Here is a 9419-nt window from a genome sequence, read left to right on the forward strand (position 1 = left end):
ACAATTAATGCATTGCAGAGGCATTGTTAACCCAGAGAAGCTGCTACAGCAAGCAGCTGCACATCAGCAGTGCAAGAAAGTCATCACATATGGTTGCAGAGGCTCACAGAGCAAAACGCCAACACCCAAGAACACTGCAAAGTCACATCTGACTCCCAGCCAAAAGCCCTACTGACATCCTTTTCCTGTCTGTGCTAGGACTACAAGTCACAGAAGTGTCCCTTTTCCTTCCAAGTGTGGAGTGGGACACTATGTCCTTTGGCTGTAGAGGAGTAGAAGCTACATTACACTGCTGCAGAAGAAGTCAGCCCCTGGGGCTGAGAAGGCATGCACCAAGAAAATGCCTCCTTTTATTCCAAATAACTGCATCCCCTTACGTGGAGGAATACAGGAATATAATCCATACTGGTATAACTCCTCCTTTGTGGATCAGAATGTGAGTTCAGATTGCAGGTGTGTGCTTGGTTTACTCCCTCTCCTGCTAGTGCGGATCTGCTCTGGAATAAATGCCTACATGCCAGTATAAGTACAGTCATAATGGGTGTTCTTGGGAGTACTATTGCTTATTTTAAGCAGTGTCTTTTCATGCATAGACAAGACCCTAGATTTTCTGTGCATTTCCTTTATGAATATGGCTGGAAAGGAATGCGTAAAAATAAGTTTGCAAAGCATCCATGTGTATAGATAAACAGTTTCCCTGGGGCATAAATCACCATATGTCTGGTCAGCCATGGAGGCCCCCTTTCCCCATGCCACAAGTGTATCTTGGCTTCCCAAAGTAAAATAACTAATTAAAAAAAACCAGCTCTGGCCTGGCTCCTGTCTTTACCGGCTGTCACCTATTTAATCTTCTCTCCCTTACCATGTTTGTTCAGAAATCCCTCTCTTTCGGTGCAGCTGGAAAGGTTGTTTCTAACAGGCAACCAAGCCTGAATGCTGAAAACGTGAGATGATTACAAGCTCCCAAAGAGCAAACATGCAGAATTTTCGACAGAAGGTGCTCCTGCTGCCCCAATAGGCTTCTGAGATACCACTCTGCACAGTGACAGTGATAAACAAGGGCTAGTGTCAATTCAAGAGGAGAGACCACAGAGTTCAACAGTAGCTCTGTATGGAAGCTGCTATACTCAAGAGTTTTGACTTCTGACAGGAGGTGACTGGGAGGAAGGCGCTGTAATTAGTTGCTTTATGGCAAGGAGGGCCACTTGGTTTATCTTGGTTTTGAAGTGGTAGGAGCAGAAATGGCTGAGCTGGTGAAAAGCAAAGAGACTGAAGCACCACAACTGTTCAAAGGGCATAATTTTGACACTCCAGGTTATAAGTCTGTTCTGAGGGCCTAAACCAAATCACAACAAAATCATCATAAAACTTCCTTGAACTGATTCTGGAACAGAATGAAAACCCATGGGACATTCCCAGCCATGTGGGAGTCCCTGCTGGAATTTCAAGATTGTACATGACACCAAACTGGGAAGACTGGTTGTTTCATGCTGTCATCCAGAGGGACCTCAGCAGGCTGGAAAAATAGGCTGACAGAAAGTTCATGAAGTTCAACAAGGAAACATGAGAGTCCTACTCCTGGGGAAGAACAACCCCAGGCACCAGCAGCACATGCTGGACACTGCCTGGCTGGAAAGCACCTTGACAGAAAAAGACCTGGGGGTCCTGGTGGACACCAAACACAGGTCCCATGAGAAAATCCCCAAGAGCTGCCTGTGATGCCAAGTGAGAGGAAGCAGGGGAGCGCGGAGGGCTGGCCAGCAGTGCTGGGGTGTGGGCAGAGCCTGTGGGACTTTGTCCTGCAGCCTCCCGGGGAGGCACGAGGTGTTATCCAGTGCACCCTCTTGCCGTATGTGCCTGGAGACGTCTGCCCTGGCCAGAGCGACCTGACGGGGCCCTGGGAAGACACGGCTGAGGCCTCGGTGACTGGTGTGAGACACCGATGCCGAGCACAAGATGAGAGATGGGGGGATGGAGCGGGCAGTGGCATTTGGTAACCCCAGGTGTGGGGTGAGCGCCATCATGACATCCCCCAGCGAAGGACGGTGATGTCCCTGAGTGATATGTTCTGATGTCGCCTGGCGACGGTCGGTGATGTCACTGAGGCATGGATTGTGACCAGGCATCCCTCACTGCTTATACTCAGGCAACGAGTCTCAGCCAGCTGGCTCGTGCCCGCACTCCAGCTGAGCGAGTTCGTGAGGTCTGGAGTGTTGAGCGAGGCCTTTGGTGCTGGTGTCGTGCTCGGGGAGTTGTTCGTTGCAGCTCTCCGTGTCCAACGCCAGAGCCGTCAAAGGATTTTCCCCAGCCTGGCCCTGCCAGGTTCAGGCAACCGGGGAACCCAGGAGGGACGCTCGCAGCAGCAGAGGTGAGCTGGGAGGGGAAACCTCACCCTGGGGAGCTGGGAGGGTTTCCTTCTTGAGGGACCTGGGCAGTTCTTCCACCCCTCCCCAGGCCAGCTAGTGACCCTGGCTTCTCTTTCTTTTCTAGCGCGACAGCTGCTGCTGCAGAGGTGGTGACGGGGAACGACTCGACATCCCCAGCTCCCCCCAGCCCACCACAGCACGTGGAGAGCATGGCCGCGGAGCCGGACAACCACTGTCCCATCTGCCTGGACAGCTGGGAGGAGGCCAGCTTTGCCATGCCATGCCTCCACCAGTTCTGCTATGAGTGCATCCTGCGGCGGGCTGAGAGCAAGCCCGAGTGCCCCCTCTGTAAGAGGAGGATCATCTCCATCGTGCACTCGGTGTGGGCGGATGACGACGCAGAGGAGAATGTCATCACACCATCTACAGCATCGGCAGTCGTTGGCCGCCAGGCAGGAGGAGCTCTCGGCCGTCCAGCTGCCCACAGCCCTGCAGCAGCAGAACGACAGCCTGTGGAGATCCAGCTGCCCAGGGCTCCTCCGGGTGGCCTCCGGCCCAACACCTGGGCATCCCTTTTCCAGGACCACCCAGCTCTCCTCCAGCCCCTTCTGACCTGGGTGCGTCAGGAGCTGGGGCGGATCTTTGGGAACGGGCGTTCGCAGGCAGCCGTAGTGGAGGACCTCGTCACGCCCCTCCTGGTCCTCTTTGGGCTGGATGAAGACCTACTGGTCCAGCTGCTGAGGGCCACCCTCCAAAATCGCACGGCGACATTTGTGCACCAGCTTATTGACGTCGCCGTGCAACGGTGCAGCGGGGAGGCCCGCCGTCTGCTGGGCCTGGAGGACGGCCATGCTGCAGGGGGGCGGGAGGGCAGCCCCGCAAGTGCCCCTGGCCCCGCTGCCTCCCGGCGAGGGTCTCCCACACCTGGGCCGGCCCCCTCCGACAGCCCCGAAGGAACCAAACCGGACGACCTCCCCAGCACCTCCGCAGCTGCCCTTCGGGGGGGTCCCGGCAGCCCTCCCCCTGCCCCCGTTCCTGTCCGCGGGGAGCAAGAAGAGCCCCAGGAGGAGCCCGAGGAGGCCGCGGCAGGTCCATCTACGTCCAGTCGGGGCAGGGACCGCTCCCCTGGGGGGCCACGGCGAGCCCCAAAGAGGAGGGTCGGCAGCCCCGAGGCCTCTTCTCCAGCCAAGAAGAGGCCACCCCGCCGGCAGCACTAGAAGAACACCCCAGGCGCTGCCGAAACCAGGGCTGGGCCAGCAGCTAGGGGCGTGCGCCGGCCCTCAAGGGCTCCCGGCCCTCTAATTGACGGGCACTAACAGCAAATAAAAGGCCTGCAAACTGCAGAAAAGGTCTCCGTGTTACTGACAGTGCAGGTGGCCTTGCTATCCCCACCTGTGCTGCTTTCTCCCCCTTTTCCTGGGGCTATGCCCACTGTTGCCTCTCGTTGTCCTTAGCAGAGCGCCATGGGGCTTCTCCCTCTTGTCTTGCACAGCCTCGTCACCCTGCTTTGACTACCATGGGGCTGGACCTGTGCTCTCTGAGCGCATCTCTCCCCAGAGCACAGTGCCTCGGGTCTTGGTAATTTTAAAAAGAGATGGTTTAGCAATAGTATGAGTTTCCGTTCACAGCTCGAAGGCTTAAGATTCCCTACACAGAACTGGCAGCTCCCAAAATCTCCAGAAAGGCCAACGGAGTACTTACTGTGTGCTGTTCTGTAACCAGTTCTGGGCCCCACAGTTTATGAAGGATGTGAAGGTCCTTGGAAGGGCTGGAAGGAATGAGCTGTGCGGAACAGCTAAGGACTCTCGACTTGTCTAGTCGGGAGAGGAGGCGGCTGAGGGGTGAGCTCATTGCTCTCTACAGCTTTGTGAGGAGGGGAAGTGGAGAGGGAGCTGCTGATCTCTTCTCCCTGGGATCCAGCGACAGGACGCGTGGGGAATGGTTCAAAGCTTCATCAGGGGAGGTTCAGACTTGACGTTAGGAAGCATTTCTTTACCGAGAGGGTGGTCAAACACTGGAACAGGCTTCCTAGAGAGATGGTCGATGCCCCATGCCTGTCAGTGCCTTAAAAAGAGGCATTTGGACAATGTGCTTAATAACAGGCTTTAACTTTGGGTCAGCCCTGGAGTGGTCAGGCAGTCGGACTAGACGGTCATTGTAAGTCCTTTCTAAATGGAAGTTCCGTTCCATTCCTTTCCATTCCATTCCCTTCTAAATCAATGCTTGCGAAATCTGCGGAACTGAAGGGAACCAGGAAGTGGTCTTCTGGCATTGCAGCTTACGGAAGCTGTTGTGCCTTTGGAATCCTTTGCTACCTTTCCCACTGGCAATACTTTCTCTTGCGGGACTTCAGCGAGCATCCCTGCACGAGCTTGTGACAGCTGTGCTCTGGGTTGTGGCTTCTCAGGTCTTGCAGGCTGACCTCTAGGCTCAGGCATCCCACCTCCTCTCTGGGCAACCTGCTCCAGGGCTTCATGATCCTCATGGGGATTTTGGTTTTGATTCCTTATCTCCAGCCTGAACCTCTCGAGTTTCAGGAGATGCCACTGTCTCTCACCCTCCCACCAGGCAGGGCTGGGAAGAGCCTGCCCCCATCCCCTTGATGCCTTCCCCGTGGGCACCGGCGTGTGCTGTGAGGTGCCCTGACGCCTTCTCTGCTCCATGCTGAGCCAGCCCCAGCCCCACAGACCCTCCTTGCCTCCCCTGAGCCTCTCCAGGTTTGTCGGCCTCCCTCCTGCCCAAGACCCCCAATGGGACTTAGTAGTGGTTGTCACACCACCTCCAGTGCCATCAGTTGCCGTCCACCTGGCAGGAGGTGCTCCTGGCCATCCAGCCGCCCACAACCAGCCATCAGCTGCACAGCCGCTGCCCATGGCTCCTGTGGGCAGCCTCCATCCCCACGTCTGGGCATCCCTCTTCCAAGAGGACCCAGCTCTGCTCCGGCCTGTGATGCTCTGGCTGCGACAGGAGCTGTGGCTCTTCTTCGAGGGTGACCGCTGGGAAACAGCTGCAGCGCGGAGGCTCGTCCTGTCCAGCCTGCACCTCTTCGGCCTGGATGAGGAAACCCTGTTCCAGCTGCTGCAGGGTGCCCTGGGCGAGTACGCGAGGACCTTTGTGCGCCAGCTGATCGACACCATCGTGGAGCGGTGCGGCGGGGAGGCACGACGCCGGGTGGGCCTGGAGGACGCCCGTGCTGCTGAGGAGCGGGAGGGCAGCCCTGCGGCTGCCCCCGGCCCCGCTGCCTCCCAAAGGGGGGTCTTCTGCCCCAAGTCCAGCCCTTCGTGGGGGTCCTGACAGCCCCTCTTCTGCCCCCAGTCCTGCCCACAAGGAGCAAGAAGCCCTGCAGGAGGACCCCGAGGAGGCTGTGCCCGGGCCCTCCGCTCCCAGCTGAGGCAGCCAACACTCCCCTGGGGAGCCCTGGCAAACCCCAATGAGGAGAGCTGGCAGCCCTGAGGACCCCTCACAGCGCCCTAAGAATCCACCCCGCCATCAGTGACACTGGGAGTGTGTCAAATGACACCTGGGCTGGCAGCTGGGACTCAGACTGGTCCCCAAGAGATCCCAGCCCCCTAAATATAATTATTACACTATAAAAGAAAATAAAGGCATGAAAACTGCAGAAAAAGTCTCACTATTACTATCAATCATCTCAGTGGCATTGCTATTCCCACCCATGGTGCTTTCTCCCCCTTCCTCTGGTTCTATGCCCACCGTTTCCTCACATGTCTGCTGGGCCCAACTACCTCCTCCACCCAGAAGCCTTGCAAACTCAGTACAGAGCCTGCGGTCTGGTACTAGCAATGGAAGTGCCGTGTTCCTGGGCCATGGGACTCAAGAGATGGGGTGCACCCGCTGTGGATCCTGTTACACTGTGGGGCAGAGGAACGGGGACAGGAGACTGGACGAGGCTCAGGTCAATCGACAAGCTGAGGCACAAGCCCCTCTGCTTTGGTTTCCCTCGTGAAAGGTGGCAATGCCTTGCACCAGCCATTTCCTCAGGGGTGCTCCAGTTTAAGCAGAGCTGTTGTTCTTTGGAAACACCCCCACCCCAGTGTGATGCGGGGTGTTACAAGTGCTTCATGGGGGTCCACCTGGCGTGGATGTCTTCTGCAGTGCACAGAGAGAGCATTGTGGGTCAGGGACAAAGCAAGGGTTTTCTAATGCATGTCAACCCATAGAAATTGCCAAGCCATCCGGCGGCTCTGTCTTCTCATCTCTGCAGAGTCTTTCCAAGAGTGTGGGTGGGCTTTCCTGGGAAGAAATCTGCAGTTTCTTCTTGCCTTTGCTTTTGAAAACCAATGCCTGCAGCAAAAAAGGATGTGCTGGGGGGTTTGTTCTGACCTGGCAGGGGAAAATCTGAACAGTTCACAGACAGCAAGGAAACCAGTAGGGTCTCAGTAGCAGTCTAGGTCTAATTCTTAGACAGTACAAGAAAAGAAAGAATTGAAGAGTACAGAAAAAAGTCCTCAGTTTTACTAACAATGTTAAAGGGTGGGATGTTAAGGTGGTGGTTTCTACTTGCTCACATTAGGATCTCCTTGGCATCTTGGTATGCTTTGCTAACATGCATTCAGTTCTTGCCCTTTTCTGTTCATCATCTTTTTTCTTCAGGGTTGAGATTAAATTTGATTGCTTAGTCTGTCTTCAGTGGTGCCCATTGGCAGGACAAGAAGCAATGGGCAAAAACTGACATACAGGAGGCTCCTCCTGAACCTCAGGAAACACTTTTTCATTGTGAGGGTGACAGAGCAGTGGCACAGGTTGCCCAGAGAGGCTGTGGAGTCTCTGTCCTTGGAAATATCCAAAAGCCATCTGGACACAGTCCTGGGCAAACAGCTGTATGTGGCCCTGCTGGAGCACAGGGGTTGAACCAGATGACCTCCAGAAGTCCCATCCAACCTACACCACTCTTTGATTCTGGGATTTTTGTCTCAAGTTAGACATCCATACCTACCTGTAACCTTTTACTCCAATGCTACCTGGCAAACCTGGACTTCCAGTTAATAAGCACTATTAATCACTCTTAAGACAGCAAACTAAACTTCTGAGCATAGCACCCCTAGCCTGCTAACACTATCCATATCTGATGAGGTAATGATGTTCCACCAGGTCTCTCAGCAGGCTGAATTGTGCAGGTCAAATATTGTTTAGATGCCACAAAAAAACCCCACCCCAAAGTAAGAAAATAAAGAAATTAAAAGAAAACAAAGGAATAAGAAAATAATTTCCTAAACTCAGTTAGGCCCTCTTCCAGGTGGCAGCAAGAAAACATGCAATCACACCATTTCTTCCAGACATTTACCAACCAACCACATTCTTGAAGGCCTCTAGGGGCAGAGATATTATGCTCTTCCCCAAAATATTACGTGCTCCTTAAATACCAAAAGCTTTCCCTACAGTTCAGTCTGATCTTCCTTGCTGAAATGTAAGCTTCTTCATTCTTGTATTATCAGCTAAGTGAACAGGATGGAGTACCTGCCACATCCTTCTCAGCCTAAACAACCCCAGTTCTTTCAACATTTCCTTGTAGGTTGTTTCCTATAGCCTGCTGTTTTCCTCTCAACACTCTCCAACTAGTCCATTGCCTTAACAGGTGAGGGCCTGCACTGGTCTCTATATACCAGCTGAAATGCTGAACATTGTAACAAAAGTTTCATTTCACTCTTCCTGCAGATGCTAGCGCTCTTTCTACATCCCACTTGATTTTCTTTGGTCACAGCATCACCCTATGTTACTATGTATCCAACTTGTTATCAAGGATAGCTCTAAATTGCTTTCTGTTTCAGAACTAGCCTGAGTATCTTTGCGCAGTACGGTATTGTGTCAGACATATTACTGCCTTGAGTGATACCAATGTCCTATGCCCCTACAGTCTGACATACAGGTATGTTGTACCCACTAACATTCAAGCTAATTACTCTCATGATAAAAGCAGGTATTCAGAAGTATTAGGGCCAGAAGAGGAATGTTATGAGCATGCAGTATGATCTGCAAAGCACCAGGCACAACATTTCACCTAGTAAATTCTGGATAAAATATGTGACTTCTCTTTTAAGCTGCAGGAAAGATTTATTTCAGGAAAACAAGAAGAACCACAACAGTGTTAGTTTCCCTCCTTTAAGAACAAAACCTTAATTGTCCCTTTTTTCAAGGGGAAAGCTCTCACCCAAGCCCCTTAATTACAGCAGTGACTTGGATTTGGTAAGACTCATTCAGCTCCTAACTCACACACTCTGCTGCAGTCTAAATCAATAAGACATTTATAAGTAAAACTAGCCTCAGCAGAGAACTCACCATTAGGCAATCTAATGCTATTAAGCAAGATCATCAGCTGATGTAAATCGGCTGCTGGTGCCTATTACCAAAACAGAGGATGTAGATCATTATATACAAGTGCTAGATAGTCTTTTATGTGCTTGCATGCAGTTTCCCGAGTACCCGCATTTTGTTCTGCAATACATAGTGTGACAGAATTACATGAAGAGAAAGAAAACAAGCCTAACAGTGAGGTAAGTGCCCCTGAATTTCTTGAACTGCTGTGTAAACTCAGAGAATTCTGCCAATAAGTATCAAAGGACAGAATTAATTTCCTGAAAGTCATTGCACCGTGACAAGCCAGTCCTTGGAAGGAAGGCAGGTATCTGTATTATTACACAGATGTTACTCCTTTAACATCTCATTCGTCTGTGCAAAACAAACAATTTCAAATGACAGTGCAAAGTAGAGACTGTTTTACTCTTGAGTTGACAGACTTTAAGACTTACGACAAGCGGACCAGCATCTCCCAGACTGTTTCATGGGAAAAGGCATAACAAAATCTGCTACTTTTTTTTTCTTTTTCATTTAGACAACAAAGTCTCAACCATATTTTCAGGACTCTCTCCTATCAGTACCATCCCAGTTTTGTGTACCGTCCATTTCTAACTTCAAAAGAAGAGTGGGCTGGAACAAACACAGGTCCTTCTTCTGTCACAAGATTCCTTCTGGAGACATCAAAAATGTAGCCATCTCCCTCAGACGCTCATTGCCCTGCGTGGCCAAGCATCATTTGTT

Source organism: Buteo buteo, chromosome Z (genome assembly GCF_964188355.1).
Source record: "Buteo buteo chromosome Z, bButBut1.hap1.1, whole genome shotgun sequence".
NCBI classification, from domain to species: domain Eukaryota; kingdom Metazoa; phylum Chordata; class Aves; order Accipitriformes; family Accipitridae; genus Buteo; species Buteo buteo.